Here is a 27,226-nt window from a genome sequence, read left to right as displayed (position 1 = left end):
CCTACCAAGGACCTGTAGGAAACTGGGGAGGTGTGCCTGAGAACTGCTTCTCCAAGAAGTGAAGAACTTGTTCATCCACTCATTTACCTGTCATTTATCTTAGTTGAGAGTTGCTTTGGGATATTTGCTCTACCTCAGTCCTGAGTTATTCAGTTTGCAGGCAGAATGTGCTCTTGAGGTCAGAAATATCAGAGCTTGGGAAAAGAGTACAAGGACTCCATGGTTAGCAGCCTCAGTGTGCATAGAGGAGTGCTAGGGAGAAGTAGATAACTATGGTTCTACCACAAGGCAAGAGTAAAGTAGTCAACCTGGCTCCTAATGGGTTCTCAATAAGTATTTTAAACCTTCCCTCTACCTTTCCATAGAAATTCCTATGTGCAGACTGTAATCCTCTCAGCTTACTCTGGCTGTAGGCAACTTCCTCAGAAAAAGTGGAACAGATATTTGAAGGCAAGTGATTCATTTATGATACCAGAAAACAATAAGGGAGCCAGAAACTGATGTAGGGAGGAGAAGGCAGCCAGCAGAAGATGCATAAGGGATCAAGGTATGCTGTTGGCCACTAGGGCTCAGTCCTTCAGGCCACACTGGAGGTGGAGCACACTGCAGGGTCATCTCTGCAGAGGAGCAAGAATGCTGCAGTGATATTGATTTACTGAGTCCCTGTCAGTCACCATGTGACAGCTGCTTCAGAGAATTCCCTCACCAGTGTGAAAAAGAAATGTTAATCTCATTCCTTGCTGTAATATTTCAGTGCTGGGTTACTAGCTGTTAAAACTCTGGTTTTCCTCAATTAGGTATTAAAAGTTAATATATTTTGCTGGCTCTTAAATACGTATCCTCTGTTGTATCAAAAGGAGTATGACTGGGGCTGGGGATTTAGCTCCGTGGTGCTGTTGCCTGCCCCACAAGCACAAGGACCCAAGTTTGATCCCCGGTACCAAAAAAAGGAGTATGATCAAGTTCAGAAGAAGGATAGTGCAATTTTGCCACCATCACCCTATCTTTTGTCTCTTCCTTCCCCATGAAGACAACATTCTCCTTGGCCTGTTTCTTCTTGATCTGTGAAAGAGACATGTGTTTGTCTGACCCTGACTGACCCTATACTGACACCTATGTGATCTAGACGGCCCCTGCCTGGCTCTCAGGATGAACATCTTCTTATTCATTGGTTTCTCCTCAGTGTTGTTTGCAAGCCATATCCATATGGCAAGCACATCCCACACTAGAACTTGAAATTCTAGATACCAACACCAATTACATTTTCAGAAATGTTTTAGGGTTGAGTCATAGTAAAAGAAACCTGAGGCTCACATTTGTGTTAGCCCCAGTTCATCCAGGTTGGGTTATGTTTCCTTTATAATTGCATAAAACACACAGAGGCAAGACGTATCAGACAACTACATCAGCTCAGGGCTACTCTGCAAGTTGGGGAGCACTCACCAGCATGAAGTCAGTCCAGCACCATCACTCTCTGGAATGTGTTATGAAGCTTGATCTTGGTGCAGCTACTCCTGAAGGAGCTAGGTAGGATATCATCTTTGCATGTACTCTTCCTACAAAAAACACTGGCAGAAATACTTTTTAATGAAAATATCTATTCCTAGCTACTCCTTTTCTACCCCTGTACATTGTGCTTATGCCACTCTGGGTTATAGGCTGCTCACAGTCACAGTACAGTTAAACCTATGAGCTCTGGCCTGAGTCATTCTTCCACCTGTGATGCATTGTCTGCAGGCAATGCTGTACATCTTGTAAGTCTTGACTCAAATAAATTCCTTCTCTGTACATGACTACTCCTATCACTTACCAGGGAATCAGTTTGCTCTTATTCATAGTCTCATTGGACACAGTACATACCTAAATATTAACATTTTCACTACTGCATACAAGCATTTTCTTTTCCCAAAATGATCATGAACTACCCTAAGTACAGGGAATTCATAATATACTAATCTTTATATGCCATAGAATATGGCATATACCACATATCAACAAATATGTGTGGAATTAAACATAATACATACAACTGAATTGAAAAGATAGGAATTACTTTAAAAGAGCCAGATAGCACATACAGAACCAAAAATATTTTATAAAGTACCTCAGACCTGTAAGAAACATGGTATAAGCCACAGGGCATGAGTCATACACAAAGTTTTTCAAGGAGCTGGAACTCTACTTGAAAAGATAAGTGTATACAAATGAACAAATATTGAGTGATTCTTTGTAGCATATCACTAGTGACAAAATGGCATAAATTATAAAATTCTAATATATGGAGGGAAAAAAAAGAAAGGAGATCTTCAGGTGATGAATGAAGGATAACCATATTCTAAGTTGGGGCCTAGGCTAAGACTTGAGGAATGAATAGAAGTTAGGCGGGTTAAAAAAAGAAGTTTGTAAAGAAGAAAAGTCACATCTTTTCACATCCCCACCATCACCAAGCAAAGTCCAAATCCTCTAGTCTGTCATTAAGTCACTCTTGCCCTAGTGTATAGCTTGCATCTACTTACAGTCATGTATCCATTGATCAGCACTTGGCTCAAAATACTGTCCACTGGATTGTGCAATTAGGGAGGTCTCTTTTGAACAGGGTCTTGGGGATACTTCTTTTCTGAAGAAGAGACATTTGTGTTGAGACTCGAATAATGAGGAAGTTGTCATCCAAAGCAAAAGGGAAGAACTCTAGGCAGAGAAACAGCAAATGTGAAAGCTTAAAAGTGGTGATAATTGGACTTGCTCAAGGGAATAAGTAGACCATTATGACTAAGAAGAGGAATGTAGTTCATGAAGGTTTATGATAGTTATGAATATATAGTCATGAGTTTTATGCTAAAAAATGGAAAACAATTGAAGGAAATTTGTGTGTAACATTATATGATTTCTACTTTGGTCAATGTGTAGAAGAGATTTTGAGCCAGGGACATAAGGGCAAAAGTGAAAACAGAAAGGACCCATAGGAAGCTTTTGCAGTACTCCAAGTGTGTGATAGTGGTATCCTGGGCTGGGGCCATAACAGTGGAAATGAGGATGAATGTATGGATTCAGAATGAACAAAACACCTTTACCTCAACCTAATTCACCAGTAAAATATGTTTTATCCCAGCTTCTCCCATCCTGCATACCACACTCCAGCCACAACAGACAAAGCTGTCATTTTGTAAACTCTCCCTCTATCACCTACATCTAACCCTCATGATGGTTCTAAAACAGAGCTTATCCTCATAATTACATCTCATGGCTCTTTGTTTCCTCAAGACTAATAAAAAAAACACCCTCTTGCACTTTTAATAGAATTTAGCTCCTTCTTTCCTTACTTCTTTCATTTATAAGCACCATGACAGTTTGCTTTAAAGTGGAGATTTTAATATACAATGTTTTTCATGGTGGAAGTTAGATTCAGCTGTCTCTCGTGGTGCTAATTTGGATGCAGTAGACACTCCATAATTGTCACTTATATTGAATTAATGTAACTGAAATAAATGGCAAAAGTCTAGTTTTTCATCTTGGAGAAGTTCTGCTAGAATGATGAAATTCTGAGGATGACAATAATGATGTTGGTGATGATATTGGTCATTATTGAATATATATGCTGGACACTGTGCCAAGCACTTCATATGATTTGTGCTCATAACAAAACTATGATGAAACTTATATTACCTTTCCCATTTTGTACATGAGAAAGGCGAGGGGCAGAAAGGTCAAAAAATGTCACTCAGTTTTTTACAGATAGTGGATCAGAGTGAGGACATAAGTCCAGAACATTTATTAGAAAATTTAATATCATACAAACTTGGAAAGCTTGATAAAGAAAAAGAAATTAGGAATGAACTAGCATGGAAAGAAGAGGAATCTGGAAAACAGAAGGGAAGGAAATTTCTGGAAGGAAGGAAATGGTTATACAAATAAAAGATCAAATAAAGTATATTGATCAAAGAGAGTGAGAGTTAAGAAATAGAAAATGTGGCTGGGGATTTAGCTGAGTAGCACTGCACCTGCCTCTCAAGTGCAAGGTCCTGAGTTCGATCCCTGGTACAAAAAAAAAAGAAAGAAAGAAAAGAAAAGAAATAGCCAATGGATTTTGTTAATTATTGTTCCTTCTTTTTAGACATCATTAGGTGAAGAGACCCTTTATTCAAGAAAGGATTGACATCAGCACTATTTCACATAATGTCAGAGATACAGAGTGAACACAGATGTTTTATTCAAACCACAGGAGAAACAGAATCAGAGGAAAGGGGGAAATGGTAACATGAAGAGGACCAGAATGCAGCTCAGGAGCTCTGTTCTATTCTTGGATCTGTCACTAAATAGTTTCTTGATTTAAACACCTTTTTCTAGGCATCATTCTTCAGAAAAATTTCTTTTAATTATAATCCATCTTTATTGAGTATGAAATTTGTGCACCTAACTAGAACATTTATTGTGTTTGTTTCCCCATTTTTATAAAGAACTATTTATCTGGCATTCACAATTGGGTTATTACTTCTAGGAAAGCCAACCTTCTGAATTATAAGCCCCAAAATAAAGCATTATCTACTTGGCAGCAATATAATCTAATTTCAGGCAATGTGCTGGATTGAAACTATAGAAATTAATAGTGGAGGGCCAGGGATTTAGCTCAGTGATTCCGTTGCCTGCCTCACAAGTGCAAGGACCTGAGTTTGATCCCCGGTACCAAAAAGAGAAATTAATAGTGGAATAAGAAACACAAAAAACAAGAACCTGAGCAGAGACTAGAAAACTATGGCCCACCTGGCTCATCATGTGTTTTTATAAATAAATGTTATTGGAACACGACTATGTCAATTTTCTTATGTGTTGTCTATGACTCCTTTTAAACTCTAGTGGCTGAACTAAGTAGCTGTGACAAAGAACCCATAGTCCACAAACATAATAAATTTCCTGTCTCGTCTGAACAGAAAATGTCTGATGATATTGATTCTAGGTTTAAAAAAAAAAAAAAGGAAAAACAACAACGGTAACAACAAACAAGTACATGAAGGATCCAAATGAAGATGCCCAACACAGATTAGGAGAGTTTTCCAATTCAAAGTCTTGAGCCCACCATTTCAAGGTGAAGATCACTGGCTTAGTATCAAGAAATTTTTGAGAGTATAAAAAATCTCAGAGTTATCAGTACTGGATAATCAATGGACAAGCCAAACAGGAGAAAATATTTTTTGAACATGTAATATTTGTTATTTCCAAAAAATTATCAAGATATTCAAAATGTAAAAAATAAAACTTTCTTAGGATTTTATAAATTTATCTCATTTTTTACTATATTAATTTGAACTACAAATGGCATGTGGAGGTACAGAGAAGCAACTTCAACTCTTCCATGCTTCCTCTAAAGTTAGAATGACAAAGGGCTTTGTCAACTCTTGGCTTCTATTCATGTATTTTTCTTCTCAAACCACAACTATTCTTGTAGATCCCAACACAGCTTTTTCTCTTTCCAAAGACCTCCTTTTGTATAAATTCCAACCCCAAGTTTTCTGTTATTTTGGGTAAATGACTTAACCTCTCCTTCTCTCTTTTTCCTCATCTGTAAATTGAGCTAACAGGATCTATTCAGGAAATAATCCATATAAAGTGCTTAAAACACAGCACACATTTAAGCATTAAGACAATGTTAGTTATTTTAAATGTTCAATATACTTTCCTCAAAGAATATTAAGTAAAAGCTGGAAAGATATTAGTAGGAGTCAAATCTTTTTCAATTGGAAGGAATTTTTTTTCCTACTAACAACAGCTCTTTAAAGTTAAACCATGTTCCATGTCCAAATTTGTATGAAATGGTCCTTTATAATCACTATTCTTTTAGAATATAAACCACTTTTGAAATGATTTTGGTACAAAAGGAAAGAAAGAAAAGAGATTAAACTGATATGCCAGGTTCTGTGCTATACTAATATCTACTTAAATCACCAGAACAGTTTTGTATGGTAGGTGTCATTCCCAATTCACAGAGGAGAAAATCAAGGCTTAGGATAACTTTGAAGCTTGCTCAAGACATATCACTAATGGATGGCCCTGCCGTGAGTACAAGGATTGGCCTGGGTTACTTCAGTTTTGCCAGTGTTTTCAATCAGGGGCAGTTTTGCCCTCCAGGGGACACTAACCAATGTAAGGATGAAGAGGTGCAGCAGGTCACTGACATCTATGGGTGGAAGCCAGGGATTCTGATAAGGATCCTACAATGTACAGAACAGCTCCAAATTATCTGGCCCAAAATGCAAATAGTGCTGAGGTTGAGAAACCCTGGGCTATATCATGTTGCTTCGGAGATTTAAATAAAAATAAATGAAAAGAATATACATGCAAATAAGATTTCTAAAGGAGTTGCTGAAATGGCTTCATTTAATTATTATTCAAAGTTGTTAATAAAATGGACTCTTTTTAACATTTACATCAGCTGTTGCATTTATTCTTAACCTCATCTGCTGTTTCCTGAGTCTTGTTAAAATGGCTCTTTGTAAAATGCTTGGAGCATTTCAAGGAGAGGAGATTTATTCGGCATTACAAATATTATATGGACATTGCCTTACATTAGCAAAATTCTCTTAGAAGAAACTCAGGATGCCAGACATGATTCTGAAGGCCACCATGAATAATGTTGTGCCATGCAGTGATACTTAGAGAAGGTGCTTTGGGACATTAAAAAAATCCCGATTGTATCTATGATTCACAAATTTGGGGGACAGTAGCAAATATGAGACAAATGTTTTGGTGCTACATCCAAATCCCTTTCACCAGAGAGTGGCACACCCCCACCACCCAGGGGGATGTGAGCACTTGTTACTAAGGTCTCCCTTTCTGGAAGAATTGTCTTCCATGGGATGGGAGCTTCCCTCAAGGGAGGTCGCGTTCCACCCTATTGAGCAGTCAAAGGCCATGAGCTGATTGACAAAGGAGTTACAAAAAGGTGGCCCTTTTGCCTTTAGCAGAGCCAATTAAGTGGTACACAACATATTCTAGAGATCCCATGGGATCAGGCTGAAGCTAGATTCCACTTAAGAATCTTTGTTTAGATTTCTGCCCTTACCTATTCTGCTTCTTGTACACCCCTTCTGAGAGTAACCCTTAAGAAATCACTTTTACAAAAATACCCCCAGAGGACTCTGGGTCTATGGCACTTGACCCAAAACACACGGAGTCCACAAATCCCATAGATGATGAGTAGAGGATTCCTTCCCTGTAGCAATACTTTCTTCACTCTGCTCTATCCCCATCTTTCAGGGAGCTGGAGGTAGAGCCAGGAAACAATAGGGGCTCAGAAAATTTTAGACAAAGATGACACCATGTTCTGCTTGCTGATCAAAGGACTACTGGAAGCCTGTCTCTCCCAACTACAACTTTTCTCCAGGAGAAATGTGGCTCCTTGGCCTAAAACTAGGCCCTCAGGCAATGAAAGTTTTATCAGATGCCAAGTTCCCATCAAAATTAATGGGGAGGAGTTTTCCTTACCTCAATACGTCTATTGAATTTACACATTTAATATTGTCAGCACAAAATTGTCTGTAAAATTCTGTATCCCTTAATAATACTGTTAATTACATGTCATGTGAATAAAATGATTCAAATATGTTCCCTTTTGCCTATGATTCCTGAAAGACTTAAGAAATATCATGACTTATTTGTAATACTCAGTCCACAAAAATATGCTCACCAAATAATTACAATAACAATTAGGAATACTTCTTCAATGTAATTTAGTAAGCAGTCTATGGTGACTGTGGGATATTTGGGGGGGTAATGTTAGGTTTTTAAAATGTATAGTCATCAATTTAGAAAGGAAGTTATGACTTTTCTCTCTACTCTATCCATACTCAGATTTCCAGAGAATTTTTTTCTAAGTGAAGAAATAGATTCATTTGTTCATTCCTCGCATATCAATCTAATAACTTCTATGCCATAACTCTTCTTGGTGTTAAATATACAAAGTTAAGCAAATAAAGCCCCTGCCTGCTTAGAGCTTCCTTTGTAATGGAGAGACAGATAGTAAACAGAATACACTAATAAATGAAGACTATGTTGTAATACCAGATATTGAGAAATGAAATTAAGAAACTTTTAGAATGAATGCTTTCCTTAATGAAGGGGATGTCATTAGCTCATATTGTTTGCGAATGGTTCTGTAATGAGATGACAGCTTTGGTAAGACCTGAAGGAAGTGAAGGAGGAAAAACATGCATATTTGGTGAAGGACTTTTCAAGTAGGGATCAATTTGTTCCAGTCTCTGAGGATGAGACATAATTGACAGGTTCTAGGATCTCCAGGTCAACGACTAAAGCCCAAGAGCAAAATGGATGGCAAAAAGTAGCAAATAGCATTCTATCATATGTGCTAAATAGTTAGGATAGGCCAGTTTGTCATAGTTCCTCACTATGCAGAACAATTAGCTTCCTTTCCTCCCAGGTACAAACCTATAATATTCCATTTATTGTAACAACCAAAAATTGGTTTCCATAATGCACTGGGATATGGTGTTAGTCCAAGTGGACAATTTGGCTTTACAACAAGAAAATAATGTGGTCAGGTTTATATTATTAAGATCATTATGGCTGCTGAGGAGAAAATAGATTGAATCAGTGGAGAGAAGATACATTGTTCAGGATGCTAATGTAATGGCACATGCTAAAGGGCCAGAGTGAAGAGAGAGTAGTGGATAAGGGCGGGGGGACAGCCAGTCTGGGGACATAGTTTGAAAGTAGAGCTACCAGGATGTTGTTGACATTTCAGCTGAAGTACAAATGAAAGAGAATAGTCATAGAAAAATCTAAGGTTAGCTGTTGCTATTACTGTCCTTAATTTTGTTTAAAGCAAATATTATAAATAATGTAGACAGCTGTTTTAGCCTCTTATGCGTGTGTGTTTCTGTGTGTATTTATATATAAGTTTCTCAGGGTTGCTTATTCTTTAGCTCCATTTTGGGGGGGGTTGTTTTGTGCATTTGGGATATTCAATAGCAACCTCAGCCTCCATTTTCTGGATGCATGTAGTATTTTCTTTCTTGTTGTAACAGCAAAGATTGTCTCTAGACATTGGCCAGTGTTCCCTGGGGGTCAAAATTGCCACCAGTTGTGAACCACTGCCTAAGCAGAAATGACCATGAGTCTGTGGCCTTGGTTGTACTTGTGAATATATGAGTTTGGGAACCCATTAAACCTCTCATGTCTCTATTGCTTCCTATATGTTGGTTGTAAATACGAGTAAGACATCTGTTAACCCAAGTTGAAAACTATAAATTAGTTAACTAACCCCATCTTTCTAGGGAATTAACTTCTACTGAATTTCAAATGACTAGTGCCTCAAAATATCTTATTAATATAAACATAAAATTAGTTTTTTCTTCTGGGAATGAAAATTGCCCCCACCAATTATAGGACAGATTTTTCTCATTTTGGACTATAATTTGAGCAGGCAAAATGTGCTATTAGGCATTTTCAAATTCTGAAATAGCTTTGGAAATTTCCAATTTTCAGAGGACAGTTGGGGACATATAACACAGCTGTCTCTGTAGCTTTTGTGGGCTTTGTTTGTTGGACAATTTGGTCCAACAAAGTTTGGCACTCAGTTGGCAATATTGAATAATTGCAGGCACTGCTGGAGATTATGTGGCTACATCACATCTGTTCCTCTGCCCAATTAGAGCTGTCCATGCAAACAGATAGAATTGGCACAAGCAACATAAAGATTTAGTAACAACCTCTTTTAAATTATATGACACAACTCCCCAAAATTTTCAAAAATATTTCTTCTAAATAACTGTGATTTTTATTATCCATTCCAAAATTTAACACTGAGGACGGTCCATCTTCAAAAGGATGAGCTTTACTTGAATACACTAAGGTTGATATAATGCTCAGTTCCCACCTCTAATCAGAATGAAATTGAGAATAAAGGTTAGATCTCGTCTTCTTAGGTTTGGGGCTTTACTTACCACTCCTACAAAGTCTGCTGCCTTGCTAAATCTTGAAGAAATAAGTCAACTCACAGATTTTTATATAATAGCCTATGAAGTTTCTTTTATAAAATCAATAAAATACAAAATCAAATGGAATTTCATAGTTTTGTGCATGTTATAAAATTGCTAAAATCTATTCTCTGTGTGTACACGTGTGTGTGTGTGTGTGTGTGTGTGTGTTCTCTATTCAGAATCCTATATTCAGGATTTTCAGTTTATTAAATCTATATGTACTTTTTATTAAATGAAAAAATTAAATCAATTTTTCTATATTTATGCTAGTGTTCTAGCTTCTCTAAATTTGGTCACTGCCAGAGCCTTTAAAGAAAAGTAGAGTCAGCTGGAATGTGTCTTCCACTTTTTGGACTTTCCTGAATTCTAGGAGGCCTGGGATTTCCTTCTGGTATTAAGTGGCCAATGCTTGAGGCTAAATGGTGGATTTGATTTGTGACATTGATTACTTTAAATTAAGCATCTATGGTCCCATGAGGGCTAGATCTGGTGACTGTCTTTTTCTGACACTGGAGGTGTAGCCCAGGACTTTGCACATACTATGTAGATATGGTGACTTTGACAGGGAAAACCTTGAGATAACTTATTATTCTAGTGACTATAAGGCAGCTAAGTTTTAGGAAGATAGCATTAATGGTAGCCCACTATAAAGAAGACCCAAGATTCATTGAGCATCTCAACTTTGAAGAGCTCTGTGGAAATATGGCTGCTTAAGAAAACAGACAGTCCAGATAGATCATCAGCATACTTTTTTTGGTATACTAAGGATTTTATCTAGGGCCTTTTTTGCACCTAACTACACCTCCTCCACCTCAGTTTTTTGAGACTGTCTCACTAAGTCACTAAATTGCCCAGACTGAGCTCAAACTTGTAATACTTCTACCTCAGCCTCCCAGAGTGCTGGGATTTTAGGTGTGTACCACCTTGCCTGGCTTATCAGTATACTTTAGAATGCATTCATTCCAGTGTAATTGTTGGAGGTTCTAAACTTTTCATTAGCCAAAGGAATGATAAAGAAAGGATCATCCTTTTATTATTTCATTTAACAAATTGTGGGGTTGTTTTTTTTGGTACCAGGGATCGAACTTGGGTCCTTGCGCTTGCAAAGCAGGCGCTGGAACCACTGAGCTAAATCCCCGGCCCTCATTTAACAAATTGTGAATGCCTAGCTTTCACAGGGTTTAATGTTAGGTAGCAAGGGAAACACAGGGTAAATAGGAAATAAACCTTACCTTCAAGGGGGTTAAAAAGTTACATGCATCAGACTATCATAGTTCCAATTGTACTACATGTGCATGACAAAATGAAATGCATTTTGTGATGGGGATCAAATATTGTAGAATAATGAAAGAAAATAGAATTAATTCTATTTATAAAAGGAGCAGTACATATAGTATTAATTAGGCTGTTTCTAGCTGTAGGGAATAGAATAACCAATTAAAAATGGCTTAGATTTGTCCTGGTGATCTGATTAAAGTGCAGATTCTGATTCCGTACATCTGGGATAACGCTTATGATCCTGCAGTTTTAATAAGTGCCAAGTGTCACATGTGTAAATACTAAATAGTTTCTCTAGTGTGAGAAACTGAGAGTGTAAATAAGGACTAAAAGGATTAATAACTAATAATTGATACCTTGAAATAGGAAAAGGTCCAAAGGGGTAGAGGGGTGGTGGGAGGAGATGGGGAAAGGAAAGAATGGAAAGGAAAAAATTATGAGAAAAGAAAAAAAATGGAAACGAAGTCTATGTAAATAGGGAAGGGTTGAGGGGGTGAAGGGCACACAGGTAATGTGGAAAAAGTAAGAACCAAGATACATCATGTACAGGTACAAGCACCCAATAGGTTTCACTATCTTATATAACAGATGTCTGGATGTAGGTGGTTACATGGCTAGTTCAGTAACTTAAAAGATGTCAAAAAGGACAGAGACCCCTTCTGTCCTTCCAGTCCTCCATCCTCAATATACCGATTTTTGTCTTCGGGGCTTTCCCTCATGGTCTCAGGAGGACTGGCCTGATTCTGGGCATCATGTATTGATATGACAAAGCACATGACTAATAGTAGAAGGATGTTGTTCCTCTTTTGATCATTTTATAAGGAGAAAAGTCTTCACTAAGAAAATGCAGAAAGCTTTCCTTTAGTTCCATTGACTAGAATCATATGTAATGCTCATCCTCCACCCTAATGTTACTTAGAAAAGTAGATTTTCAGCCTCTATTATGAGATATGGGCTCTGTGAGAAGAAAGCTGGGGAAGACAATAATTCTTGGTTGAGCAACCAGTTTGTTGAGGCTGGGATTCTGCTGGCCATGTGAATCCTGAAGGGTGAGGGATGCTTTACTGACTTAGCACATGGAAGGAGTAACTGGAATCTTTAATAGCATGGATCACATGGATGAGGTCACAAACCTTAATTTACCCTGAAACATTCTCCCCTTATTTGTCTCCTAAGTATAGTAATGGAGTCCTAGATCATCTCACTATCCCTTCTTTCCCTTTATACCTGCCTTCCATTGTAAAGACAACAGTCAGACTTCTAGCCTGCAAATGTGCCTGCAATACACCTTGTTCAGAATTTTGTAGTAGCCTTTATACCCTTCATGATTCAACACAAACTTCACAGTACACTGTGCAAGACTCATCGTAATTTCTTCTCTGCTACTTGTCCAGACTCACCTCCCATGACTCCCTGCTAAAAGTTCGAAGAATAAGTTTATAATAATCTATGACTGAATTCTTCTAATTTCTTTTAATGTCTATGCAACCCATAGAGAGTAATTACTGGACTTCCCTTGATTTGTTACATCTGTGCTTTCTAATCTATTCCATATGCTAGAAACTTAATCATCAAGGCCATCCTCAAATATCTAAGAGGTTTTAATAGTAAGGATTCCAGAGTCTTTCTATTTACTAAAGAGGTGATAGACATTTGGAATCAAAGTTCTTTCCTTAATATTGACTTTAGTTTTCTTTTCCTTCCATGGAATATTAACTTCTGCTCAATAATTAAAAATTTTCTGGCCTTTTTTCTTTTAAATATCCATGATTTATTATTACTATTACTACTACTATAATTATTATTATTATTGACGTTGTTGTTTTTCTCATCTTTTCATTAGCCTTGTTATTCTCCAAAATACATTTCATGAACTGTTTGCTTTTTCCTTATTTCCCTCCATCACTTCCCAAATTACGAGCCCTCTAGAGAAAATCTGCAAACATGCAATTGGACACATATTAGATGCTTCATAAATGCTCTTCTAATTCTCTTTCTTGGGTCTTTAGTGAGCAGCTTTATCTGGTTTGGTACTAAGGAGAAGAAGACTTCACACATAGTCTTAGTCTGCAGATAATAATGCTTCCATTCATCTGACAATGCTAGTTTGATCATTGCTACATTGGAAGGGATACGTGGGGCATTGAGAATAGGGAAGAAGTAATCCTCAGGTCGCTTGGAGAATTAGAAAAGCTAACTCAAGGGACTTCTAGTTAGGAATTCCTGAAAAGTAAGAAGAAGCTGCCTATATGAATTAGAGAAACTAGAAAATATTCCAGTGAGAAGCACACAAAGGCTGGACCAAAAAAGAAGGAGAAGGAGAAGAAGGAGAATGGCAGAGGATGAGGCAAGTGAAACAAGTAGGCGATACTTGTTGGCTGTCTATGAAGTTAAAGTTTTATCATGAGCCACTGAAAAATTCTGAGCAAAAATTCTGTCTCAATAATATTGCAGCCTACAAGCTGCTGTGAAAAGAAAGGGTTGAAGGCTGGTGAGGAGAGAGTTAGGCATGGTAAGAGCTTTCAGGACAGCATTGCAGCACTAAGATGAGAAATAATAGTGTCCTGAAGCAAGGCAGTAGTCGGGGAGGGAGAAGATGACAGTGTGGGGGGCCCACTATGGAAATGCCTAATCTAGGAGACAAAACTTGGCTCTGTGCAGGAGTGCAGGGTAGTATAGGAAGGTAAGGGTGACTATGACTTAAGGGTACATGGTGTGTGAAGAGAATATTGTACCTTCCAGGTGACTCTGCTTTAAAAAATCCCTCTGTGCTGAAATTGTAAGGTTCCTTGTATACAGAGGCATCTTAGTCACTTTCTCATCCTGGGACACAATGCCTGACAGCCACAATTCAAAGGAAGAGAGATTTGTTTGGGCTCATATTCTAATCCATAGTTGGCTGGCATCAAGGCAGGACAGTTTGGCAGAGGATTATGGCAGAGGAAGATCTGCTTAGGTCACAGCAGCCTGGAAATAGAAAGTGAAGGGTGGAGCCAGGAAGGGAGACATTTACCTTCCCGGTCAAGTCTCCCATGACCTGCCTCTAACCAGGCCCCACCTCCTAATAACAAGTCAGCTGTAGTGCTGCACAATCCAATCACCTTCCAAAAGCCCCACCAATGAGCCCTTGAGGCTGTTGGGGACATCTAGATATGAACCATAACAAGAGGCATGTGCCAGACGCACTCTGCCACCTGTGCACATATGTCCACATTGATTCCTGCGTTCTAACAGGTGCCTGCTTCCACTTAACTCTTGAAGAACGGAGGGCAGGGTCTCACAGAAGCAGAACATTGGCCATGTGTGAATTTCGGGTTGCTGTTTTTTTCCCCTTCGGTATGATCTCTATTTTTATTGAACTACTGTCAGTAGGCCATGCAGCATTGCCAACAACACACTGAAAATAGAATGAAGGCAATTACCTCAGCAAAGATTAATGCAGAGAGTAAAATTGCACTTATGTAATGCTCCTCTTCCAGGAGTTGGGACCAGCACTCAGTTGGTTTCTCCATGTCTGTGTCACCATCCGAACAGAATGACACCCTCTGTGCCCATGTTGGAAGGATCTATCCTCCACATTGCTCCCTCCACATCTTGACACCTTTTTGTAGAGCAGACATCAGAACACTGAACTGCTCCCAGTGATGATTTCCCAGCAAGAAGCTGCAAACAGATGAGAGATAATATTAGCTAACAACATATCAGCACTCCTCTGGTGTTTGGCAACTACTTGTCAGTAAACTTCAGGAAAATGCCTACATTTTGGAGAATGTCAAGCCTGAGAGGAATTTTAGAGATGACTTAGGCCAATTCTCTCATTTTAGAGAAGAAAACACTTAAGCCTGAGGGGATGAGATGAATTGTCTATGACCTCCTTTGCCCTATAAATTTAGAGAAATAACTGAAACCCTAGCTTCCACTTCAGCAAATGTGCTTCCCTTCTGCCCTTGGCTTCTCACAATGAAATAAAAGAAAGATCAGGAAAGCTTCCTTGGCAAATCCCTGAAACACCCCCAGTGGGTGGAGAAAACTTTAACACAAAAGAAGAAAACCAACCCCATAATTAGATACAGAACTGACTCCAGACCAACAAGCAGAAATATTGTGTTGGTTTCCAATAAGTGATCCAGGAGGAAAGGAAAGTCTGCATCAGCAACTCATGGCTTACAAGTGAGTCTGGTAAAATGGAACCATTTTCATAAAACACAATGAGAAGTGCTATGATGGGGTACAAAAGAAACAAGAATAAATAATTGCAGAGGAGGGCCACTTGAGCATCAACTATTAATGTCACCCTGCTTTTTTCTTTCCTTATAAACCTCTCTGATACAACAAACTGGGTTGGATTACTATCCCACTGCTGAAACTACAGCTCCATGTCAGGCCAAATCTCACATCAGAAAACTAAGAAGACGTGGAGGACAGTGAATATTTTAAAAAGAAATGGACTCCCAGACCCGGAAGAATCCCTGTCCTATACACTCAGGTCCCAACTTTATAGAAAGAAAATGAGAAAACAGGAAAAGAGAGTTGAAAAATAGTACAGAGTTTTCATGTGTCTTTCATCCATCTTCCCTTAACATTAACATTTTGCATCATCATGTAGACCAACTTTAAGAATTTATTGAGATATAATTTGCATACCATATAATTCATCTATTTAAAGTATACATTTCAGTGATATTTAGTTATCTTCACAGTTATGGAGAACCACCACTTCAGATAATTTTAGAACATTTTCATCACCTCAAAAGGAAACACTACACATTTTAATTATCAGCTCCTTTCACCCACCCATCTCTGAAACCCGTACCCTATCCCCAAGCAATCATTAATCTATTTTCTGTCTCTGTAGATTTTCCTGTTGTACTTGTTTCACATCAACAGAGACATAATATATAGTCTTCAAGAACTGCCTTCTTTCATTAACCACCAAGTTTTCAAGGTCCATCCATGCTGTAGCATATGTCAGTACTTCATTTTTTCAAAAATGTATTTCTATGTTTAATTGATATATAGTAATTGTACATATTAATGGACAACAGTGTGATATTTCAATACATGTGTACAATGTGTAATGGTTAAATCAAAGTAAGTGATGTGTTTCTCATTTCAGGTATTTATCATTTCTTTGTGTTGTGTTAAAATTCCTTTCCACCAGCTACTATGAAATACTGAATTAATTTCAGTCTTTTTTATGGCTAAATAATATTATGTATCATGGATATAAGATATTTTGTCCATCAGTTAGTTAATATTTGAATTGTTTCTGCCTTTTGGCCATTATGATTCCTATGGGTCTAATTTCAATGAAGATCAAAATGTCCAATGTGTTGCTTATAAAACTTATTGTAAGATATGATTTTAGAACTGTAAAGACCTGGAAATGTTTTAGCCCATCACTCTTGAATTAATATGATTTGTCTATCAAGTCACTAAGATATTCCCAAGAAGCCAAGCTGGCCTATGACAGAGGGCAGTGCAAGTTTGTATGTCCTATAAACTTTCCATTTCCAAATGAGAAGAATCTAATGAATAATGTTCAGTTTCTTCTTTTAAACTTACCAGTTGGGTAATTTGACCCTTTCTTTTAGGGATCCAGGGTGAGTACATCAGGTTGGGTTTTCCCAGAAACAGACCCTTTGGGATAAAGGTGTGAATTCAAGTAGTTAATTTGGAAAGTTCTGAAGACGTTCAGGGAAGTGAAAGAAAAGGAAGTTAATAAAAGGTTTACTTTTATGCAAGTTAGTTTTGTGGATAAATAGGGTTCAGTTATACCTATTCCCTTTGGGAGACAAGGTAGAACCTACCTCAGAGTCATACCAACAGTGGGGCGGTGGGTGGGATGTCTAGGTTTCCGCCATCTAGTAGGCCCTTGCAGTTGGCAGCTATGGGCATTAGAATGGTGATTCCAAGGGGTTTTTATGGAGTCTCAATATGTACAAGGGACTGGAGTGTTATGAAGTCAAAGGCAAGGTGAGGAAGAGTGAGCTTGCATACTTCCAAGTAGATTGCCTGAATACTGAAGGTAGTACCATGGAGTTCTCCTCTCATCTATAAAATGAGGACTAATTCTGTGTTCATTAAATCCCCAATATTTAGAGCTAGAATCACATGTGAAGCACAATACCAGTTGAATTCTACCACCTTTTCAGTTTACTACACAGAAGACATTTCTGCTCTGTAGAGAAACATACAACATAGGATTGGTGTACAGAAAAGACAGCACAAATTTTGGAGACAAATGATCCTGAGTTCAAATCCCACTGCAACACATAGGACCCGTGCGCTCTTGAGCAACTGTTTTTATCTGTGAGAACAAAGCCTCTCTATCCATTGTTGCTTCCTGTCCATACCCCAGGCTCTGGTAAGAAATTAAATGAGATTTTGATGACACTTGAGCACAGAGGCTGGTTTATAGTGTGAGTTCAAAAAATAATACTCCTACTGGGAATAAAAAAGAGGTACAACAAATAAATCCAAAAACTCGCTAAATAAATATGGATTGAACTCCTGCTCTGTGCAGATTGTATTCTAGTTGCCAGAGAGCCATCATATTTCTGCCCTCATGAAGCATATATTTCAGTACATTACAGTCACTGGGATCTTTTCACATTTAAGGTTCTATTTTTATGGTCTAGAACGATAAGCTTCAATTTACGTTGTTTACTTGTATTTTAACTTCAAAAGATGTAAACTTCATATCAAAGCGTCCTCACGCACTCTCTCTTCAACCTTTAAGCAAACATTTTCTGGGAGGCATTTCTCCAATCTTTCTTCGGTGTTGCATTACTTGGAATTCTTTTGGTCCCCAATGACAGAAACCAAATTTGAACTACTTTAGGCAAAAAGGTGGTGAATTTACACAAAAGAGAGGATAATAAAAAGCTGTGGGAACATCAGAGACATGGATGGAACTAGGGATGCAGACCCTACAGGGACTCACTCTGACATCCCAGTGGGACAGCTTTATCCCCCACACTGAAGTGTGGCTTTCTCCGGAGGGAGGGGCAGACGATACACCCTGTTCACATCTCCTGTGATGTACATCTTGCCGCTTTACCCACCAGAGAGGTTAACCCAGTCTTCCCAGTTCTCTTGTACATAATTCCCAGGGAAGAGAGTAGAATAATTCCAACTTTGGGAAAGAGTTCTCTATTAGGGTTTTCTATTTGACTGTCCAGGTTTCCTACTACAGTACGTATATGGGTGGGGCATTCATAGGTCCCATGGGTATTCATACTTTCTACTTAAACACAGAACCCTGCTAGGGTCACCTTTCTGGTTAGCAGGTATAAAAAGCAGCTCTGAAAAGTGGAGAAATGAGCAAACAATAGAGGTAGAGGAGGCCATGTTTTATTCAGTCCATACAAGGTGTTTATTAATAGAAATGAAGCAACAATACATTACTTTATGCAAATCTGTCAAGTATATTCAAAATAAACACATTAAAAAGGGATTACTCACCATTTATGTGTCAGGGAAGTAGTAATAATGTCTTTATTGCATGTATTAATGCTCTTTGGTATTTCTAAAGTACTGTGGAACTTCAAAATATTTTCCAGTTTCAGAGAATTAATTAGCTCCCCTGTAGAGTAGCTTACAAGCAGTATTGCCATTTTGGAGATGGAATGATTGAGTTTGAAAAGTAAGGGGTATTGAATTATTCGTCTTTTTAATAAGTATGTATCAAGCACATGCTCCACGCATGACTCTGATCTGAGTGTTGTGGGGACTATGAAAAACTATAGGAAATTATGAGATAGGACCGGGAAGAGAACTCAATTCCAGCAGCCTTTGAAAACCATTTCAAACAGGTATGGTGGCCCATGCCTGTAATCCTAGCACTCAGGAGTCTGAGGAAGGGGGATTGCTATGAGTTTGAGGCAAGCCTGGGCTACATACTGAGTTTAAGGCCAGCCTGAACTGCCTAGTGAGATCCTATTTCAAAAATAAAAAAATAATAAAATAAAAAACATGATAAGGAATTATATTTTCATTCTATGGAGTCATCATCAAATTTAGAATAATTTTTATTCATTTAATTATCTAGTTTGCCAGTTCTTGATGAAATTATCTCCATAAATGGAAGAAAAGTTGATACATTTGTCTAAATTTTTCTAATGATTAGGTAGTTCACTAGCTCAGTTTGCCTGATTGGTTTTGGATTAAAATGTATAACATTTCATAAAGACCAGATAAACTTGTAAAACTGTCACTGCTAAATCATTCAGGGGTTCTTTATCCAGAGAAGGTCTGGTTGCTACCCGTGCTCTCTTTGGAAGCCCAATCACCATGCAATGAGGAAGACTATGAGGATCCATGGAGCAAAGTACATGGAGATGAAGGTCCCTGGGTCTCCTGCTGAACTCAGGACCGACAGCCGGCACAGCTTGCCAGGCTCAGGCAAGAATCTTTTGGGAAGTGTTTACTCCAGTGCTAAGTTAAGAGGCCAAATTTCCTGTTAGCCTCGTCCAAATTCCAGATTCAGGCTAAATAAGCGATTGCTGTCATTTTAAGCTAAGAAGTTTTAGAGTGTTTTGTTACTAACTGGAATACCTTGCACAAAAAGATTTATGATATTTATGTCTTTATGTTTTAATCCCTTTCATTTATTAGACACAGGGTTTGAGACACTTCAACTAGTCAGATTTCAGGAACTCAATTCTTAAATCCAGAAGAATACATTTTCATCTTTGTAGAGAATTTCAAAGGGAGACTATAATTCAAAATTTAGTTCCTTTACATGTAAAATTTTCTGAAACATTGATTTTTAAAACAATGTATTTCTATTTCTAAAGAAAGTTCAACAGAAAACATTAATAAGCCATACTTTCCTGTTGTTTTTTTTTTGCAAAATCTATAACATACATAGTCAACTTTTACAAAAGATCCACTCTTGTCCTAGAGCAGCCACTAATGTAGATGTGAGGGTCATTGAATTTGGTACTAATTCAATATTAGGCTTCCTTCTCTAGTTCACTAATCAAAAGTTATAAAAATAGCTTTTAATGAGCCCCCTCCCTCTCTCTCTTTAATTGGCTGTCAAGACAAAGCAGAGGTAGCAACCAATCAGTTCTTCATATTAAATACAGTATTTTCCTGAGCTGGACTTGACTCCTGGTTGCTACAAAACAAATCTAAGTTTATATCAGAGGTGACAAACTCTGTGCCCTGTCATTTATCCTTTTTATAGCATAGATGACACCAACAGTCAGCAAATCTTATTGATGACTTGATGAATCAACTACAACAGAAAGCCACTAAGTCTAGAGGTTTTCAGTGTCAACAGTTTGCAATTTAAAACAAACAATTAAGAGATAACCAAATTAAAGACACATTCTATGCTTTTTACTATATGATTTCTATTTTGTGATTAATTTAAAATTTTAGAAAATCCTCAAAATTTCAGTAAGAAAAGGGATAACCATTGTTAATATTGAACTATGCATTACAGTAGGCATATATCACAAAATATGTTGTACTTTAAACCTACTTTTAGAAATTCAATGATTGCCAAAGAACACCATGTTGAAGTTTTACTATGTATCATGGACAATACTATTTCATTTAAAGCACAATAACACTAGGAGGTAAATACTATCAATCTAATTTTACAGCTGAGAAACTGGAAATTAAGTTCCAAGAACACATAGACACAAAATAGAAATGTTTGACTTTAAATCAGATCTGTCACCTCCAGATTTCAAATTTTTTATATCCTATGTGTTGTTATACATTTGAAAATTTTCAACTAAAATCATTACCATTATTCATGATAATAGTCACCTATTCACTTATACCCGTGGCTTAATATCATAGTAGTATACCATTTTCTAGATTTATAAATTATTTCACCATTCTTCTCTTAGACATTTTAACTTGGTTTTCTTTCCTGTGACTCTTCCACTAGTATAAAAAAACGCTGCAAGGACTATCCTTATAGTTAAATCTTGGTGTTCAACCTTCATTATTTCCTAAGGTGAAATTTTTAGTTGAGTCACTTGGATAACAGCAAAAAACAAAATTATCCTTTCAATGACAGTGTCAAATTTCTCTTTATAACAATTGTTTCAAATTGCATACTTTCTGTTTATATGTGCTTATGTTTGAGTCCTTAAATCTCATTTTAAAAATGCAAAAACTACAATAAAATTCAAACCATACCCTTTCCAATCATGATATCATAAATATTGGAAGTAGAAGGTATCTTAGTAATCATTCAGTCTAATACCCTATATTGCAGTGCTTTTTATACTGCATCCCTGACCTGGGGTGTCCATCCTGTAATTTACAGGAGTTACCACATAAAGAAAGATGGTTTAAAATGTCTCTAAACTACCAAGCACATTTCTTCACCCTTCGGCAGTGAAGCACTGTTTAACCTATTCTAAAATGCATCCAGAATAAAAGAGCCTCATTGGAAATGAGACACTTGGCAGGATTTCAACACACTTGACACAGGTCACAAAATGATAAAGATTTTTTGGTCGTTCTCCATTGGAATGGGTTTGCTCTAGGTGCGGGCAGCTGACTGTATGACTCTTGCTCTCTGCAGCTATTCAACAGCTTGGGCTTCTTTTGCCTTTGGAAATTCAGCAAATAGAAGTGAGGTGGTCAGTAGGAGATTAACTAGAACCAAAAGCTTATGAAATAGTTTCACATTTCCAGCAAAGGAGCTGAGAATGTGACTATATCTGTCTCTCCTTCTTCAGAAACACTGAAGATTTCATTACACCAGTCCCTTTAATTCTAGGGGCACTGAGATTTGGTTGTTCTTGAAGGAAAAAATGACCTTCAACTAGGTAAGCCTTGGTTGAGTACTCATTAAATACAAAACATTGTCGCATGTTGCAGTCTGAAGGGGAAAAATAATACTCCTGGGTGACTGAGGTGATAGAAACCTATAAATATGTAAGTTCTGCAAGCAATTAGCAAATAAAACTGACAGTAAGGAGGAGGAATTCTGCTTGAAGAGGGGCGGGGGAACAGAAAGTAGAAAAGGGCTTTAGGGAGAGTGTGTTGAGTCTGTGGAGGCAGGTTCCTCGGTCCCAAATTGGTGTCTGGCAAAGATCTGATAAATAATTAAAATTGTGAAATAAGAACATCATCAAAACCAGTAATTTCCCTTATTTTTCACACACACGCCTTCTTGCTTTCTTAAGGGACATATACACTCCATTTCAAAGCCATCCCTAGAAGGCAAGGGAAAATTGAATCCTAACAACTGTTTTGGGAAGCTAAATCGGTTGAGGACTGGATTTAGGAGCAACAACTCAGCACCTTAATTTTGAGCTTCAGGAACTGAATGGAAACTCATCCTGTGATCTAACAGGGGAGCCTTGGGTGTGTATGCATATGTGTATGTGGGGCAGGACCCTACCTCATCCAGCCTCCCCACCAAAAGCCTACTACAGTGCTTGGCAACCAGTAGGCAATAATCTGTCGAATTGATTATGCACATCTGCTTTTTCCCTATTGAGGCAACTGACCCATCATCACATTTTGTTTCTTCTATCAGCTTAATTCAGCGTTGGTCTTAGTAGTCAAAAACCAGGAGACAATCTGGAGGTGGTGGCGCATGCTAGTAATGCCAGCACTAGGGAGGCTAGGGCAAAAGGATCACCATGAGTTCGAGGCCAGCCTGGGCTACACAGTGAGGTCAAGCCTACCCTGGATTCCATAGCGAGTCTCTCCTCTCTCTCTCCCTCTGAGACTGAATGGAGCCATAGCATCCTGCAAGTATAGCTGTGCAAAGGGATGCAAGGAGAGAAGGCGAGAGCAGGGCAAAGAGCTAATCTTCCTACTTAGGCTCCAGTCCTCCAGCAGCTAACGCTCAACTCCACCCCTTCTCTCTATTCAGGACCCCCTACTAGAAGGCGAGAGCCGCGCTCGCTAGGCGTTAGCAGAGCTCTGACAGTCACGTTCCTTCCTTGCAGCTTTTCTAGTTCCCAGCAGCCTCACCCCTCCTCCCTCCTCCCCAGCCCAGATTCCGAGGCGATTCCCCTCTAGTGACCGACTCGACTGCATTTGGGCGAGTGGCTTTTTGCCTCCCTCGCGTCTTTGTCTCCTCCTCCTCCTGCCGGCCTGCAAGCCCAGCACAGGGTCTGCAGCAGCCGCCGCAGCAGTGAGAGCCAAGCGGTGCCCCACACAGCCGCCCAGGGCCGCACCCTCGCTCCGTGGTGGCGGCGCCCAAAGACGCCAGTCGCGCCACGCACCGCCTGCGTCCCGCTCCCTAACGCCGCCGCCGCGGCGGTCGCCCTCGAGCCGAGCTCGGAGGGCCGGAGCGGTCAGGGGCGGGCAGCCCAGCCTGCAGCCGGTTGAAGGTGGCCACCGCTGCAGCCCTGGCAAGGTGCACACTTCTAGGCGTACACGCATCAAACGCGTCCTCCCTGCGCCACGAGGATGGAGCAGCCATCCCTACCCAGGACTGGCGCAAGGTAAGGTGCAGCCGCCTGTTGCTTTTCGCAGAGCGCGGGATCCTCTGGGCTGGGGTGCTTAAGCCGTCCCTCTGGGAACAAGTAGAGAACTACACCCTAGTTCCGAGCTATGTCTGCCCAAACCTCTGGAGCCCCTGGCACTGGCCCTTGGAGAGACTCCGCCTGGTGAGGGGGAGTCGAAGCTCTTTGCTCCCTCCTGCTTAGCCGGGTGCCCTGCAATAGTCTGCAAACTTTTGTGACCACCTGCCCTCCCCGCGCAGTCTCACCCTGTGCCGTGCGAGTAGCACGTTTGGTTCTGGCGTGCGCCCTTCCCCCAGCTCCCCTTGCCATAGACATCTGCCCATTTCTTTCTGCACGTTCTTGCTGGCCGACTTTTCGCTCCCCGCGGCTCCCTCTCCAGAGGCGAGGGTTTGGGACCCAGCAGTGCTCAGCCTGACGGGGAAGCTGGGTAGAAGCAGAGACGGTGACAGCAGAGGTGGGACGTGGGGGAAAGCTGCGGCCGTCCCAAGGCTCCATCGAGAGTGAGAGTGGTGGGGGTCAGTGCACCCTGCGCCTGCCACCCTCAACTGGGCACCAAAACCTTGGAGCGGCGCTCGGCTGTGCGCCTGGAGAACTGCAAGTGCAGATCTGGGTGGGTGAAGTAAGTGGTTGGGGAGGGCATGACTGCTGGTGGGGGTGCGTGAGGGAGGAAGAGCTGAGGGGAGAAGGCAGATTTGCCCGCCGACGAGGGGGATGCAAAGACTACAAATGTAAGCGAGGGGCCAGCCCTGAGCGGTCATCTGAGGAGGAAAAGAGATTGGAGTCGGGAGGGCGCTGGCCGGGTGTGTAAATAGATACCGGGGGAGGGGCTGGACACCGGGGGAGGCGCAGAGGTGGAACGGAGCCGGAATTTTCGGGGCCCTGGGGAATCTGGGGAGGCAGGCTGCTGGGGGCCTGGGGTGGAGTGATCTCCCTCCTCAGGAACAAACAGACCTCCTTGCTATAATCTAAATGCGTTGGCATCTTGGGCGGTGACTGAATGGTCAGGTCATGGACTAGAAATGCTTTTCCTGGCTCTGAGCTGTCGGTGTCCTCTGTTTTTTCCTTCTCCTGCGCTCGCCTAATTCTACAAGCTTTCAGCTCAGCAACTGGGTCGGTAGACCCACGCCCACCTTCCCTGCCAACACCTGGGTGTCTAGGATGTCTCCAAAGCCCCACAGTCAGGGTAAGGAGGGGAATCCTGGCCGGTAGGGGGAGACCAGTGTGAAGGGAGGGCTGGGGGAAGTCCCAGGCCACAGCAAGTAGGCAAGGGTCCCAACCAGTTGGAGGACAGCGCAGCGGCAGAGGCTGCAGTGGGAGCCACCTTCTCCTCATAGCTCCAAGAATCGCACCTGGGCAGAGCAAGGGAGAGGGGGAGCCCGTGCTGAGCGGGGAGGATCCGGAGCTGGAGTTGGAGGGCACGCGATGAAACCCGGAAGAGGAGGGTGTGGACATGAGATGAGTTGAACCAGCTCCCAGACCTAGGGCTCCGAGAAAGCTGGGTTCACCCGCCTGATAGACTCCAGGTGGATCCCTTCGGCTGCTTCAGATGCTTTGGCAGATTCAGGAAGAAGACAATGATCCTTCCTTCTAGGCATCCCAGCCATCCAGAATGCAAGACCGTTTGCTGGAGAAAGCCTCGTCTGATCTTGCATAGAAAGGGCGGCCTCCCCTTCTTTAGCTCCCACACCCCTCTTTTCTTCTATGGAACACATTCGCATATCATGGCCTGGAAGCACCTAACCGAACACTTCTCTAGGAGAAGGTGCCAGCTCCTTTCCAAGTAGCATCTGTGGCTGAGGCAGGTTCCTGGTTCCTCCTGGCTCCACAGGGAACGTATTTGAGAGTTGTGTGCCCCTCTGGGGCTACACACATCAGGTCTTCCCTGTCCAGATCTCTCAGGGGCAGGCTTCTAGGAACACAGACTTCTCTACCTCACCCTGTAGATGCCTCCTGCTGTTTTTTACCAGCTGGGAGAAAGCAGAATTCAGTCTTTTCTGGGCCCTTGGTCAGATTTTTCCAGAGGAGATATCAACTCATCAGGGCTCCCAGGAGAAATCCCGATGTGGGTCCTCCCATTCAAGGGCAGCCCTGGCATCTCTGAAGCAGGGAGCTCCCTGACAGGCAGAGACAAGCTCCAGAACCCCAAAGGGCCCCAGTGGGGGTCCCTGCTGCTCAGGTTCCCAGTGCAGTTTCTGAGCACAAAAGCCGCACTCTCACAGGCCAGGCCTGGCTGGTGAGAGATCTCTGGCTTTTGAAATACCTGGATATGTGCGGTAGGATCCCAGATGTAAGCCTCTCATCCCACATGATTTAGTTTGTGACACCCCAAGGCATGGTTTTTTTTGGAGTGCTTTTCATCTGAATTTGTGCTCTGACCCTCTGACCCCTTTCCTTTTCATGTAGAAACAGATTAGAGCATATCCCTTGGGAACTTGAGGGAAGGCTCCAAATCCACAGTGAGTTTTCTTTTGTTTTGTTTTGTTTTTCAGATTGCTAAACTATTCTGGGGAGACTAACAGTAATAATGATCAGAACTACTTAGCATTTATTGAGTTTGTACTATGTGCCAGGCACTATGGTAGATATCTTACGAGCTTGTTAGTTTTAACTCACACAGACAACCATAAAAGATGGATAAAGCTATTGTTAACCTTTTTATAGATGGGTAAACTAAGCGATGGAGAAATTAAATTATTTGCACATTGTCATCCAGCCAATAAATGGTGGAGCTGGTTCACCAGTGAGCAGAGAACACTGGGTATTTCCCGTACTCCCAGCTCTATTTGGTACTGAAGATTCTTTGTCTACAAAGAAGTATGGATGAGGCCCCTTACTTCCTCCAAATCCCAGGAGCATGCTATAAATGCCAGAGTGGCTGGAGTATGGTGAGACTAGTGTTGCACTTTGCTGCCTCAGTCGGTTGGGGTAGACCTTAGTAGCATGGGTTGCTAGTACTGGAAGATGATCTAGGGAGTTGGTTACTGGTGTTGGAGTTTTCTTCTGGGTCTTTTAGCAGACATTTCCTTCGTAAATAGAAGAAATCAGAACAGAGATTTGCTTTATGGTAAACAAACAAAAGGGCAATTTTAGGTAACAACTGTATTTTGCAAATGAGTGCCTTTCTGGGATTTGAGTCACAGAATGTTGGAGTTAGAGATCTCAGGTATTATCTCTCCCGGTCCAGGTTCCGGAGAAGATTAAGTGCTGAACTGGCAGGCCCCTTAGTGTATTTGTAGCATAACTAATGTAAACTCACTGCCTTTTGACTCTTTGTCAAAGAAACCTTGTTAACACATGAATAGATTGTGTCTACTGCTGCTGTTTTTTCAACATCTTAAGATTAATTAGGGAAAATACTTATTTAAAAAATATTGCTTTGCTTATTTTTCCATTAATGCTTCTCAAACAGCATAATAAAAGTCAGTATCATATAATGGCCTCTTTTGCCAATATGTGCCTCTTTTGCCACAAAAAGAAAGAAAAAGAAAAAAAACCTAG

At 40.4% G+C, this 27,226-nt stretch overlaps 1 protein-coding gene across 13 annotated transcripts in view; it reads left to right on the top strand.

Annotated features, from left to right (window-relative positions):
* The first annotated feature begins 23,129 nt into the window (after window positions 1-23,129).
* The window catches only part of Lrrc3b (leucine rich repeat containing 3B), an 89,407-nt gene continuing 85,310 nt past the window's right edge, over window positions 23,130-27,226 (top strand). For 3 of the 13 annotated variants that reach the window (XM_004857798.4, XM_087182195.1, XM_087182197.1), the window contains exon 1: window positions 23,180-23,707. The gene's annotated coding sequence lies outside the window, so the exon portion shown is untranslated. Of the gene's footprint in view, window positions 23,708-23,760; window positions 24,457-24,509; window positions 24,529-24,562; window positions 24,912-26,131; window positions 26,185-27,226 lie in introns of those variants that run through there. The other 10 variants (XM_087182201.1, XM_021238731.2, XR_015439531.1 and 7 more) reach the window with 9 other exon arrangements.

This window comes from Heterocephalus glaber, unplaced genomic scaffold, assembly GCF_053883595.1.
Source record: "Heterocephalus glaber isolate CG9 unplaced genomic scaffold, H.glaber_assembly_v1.0 deba00001472, whole genome shotgun sequence".
Lineage (NCBI taxonomy): Eukaryota > Metazoa > Chordata > Mammalia > Rodentia > Bathyergidae > Heterocephalus > Heterocephalus glaber.
Note: the sequence above shows the minus strand (reverse complement) of the source record. Positions and strands in the feature narration are given on the sequence as shown.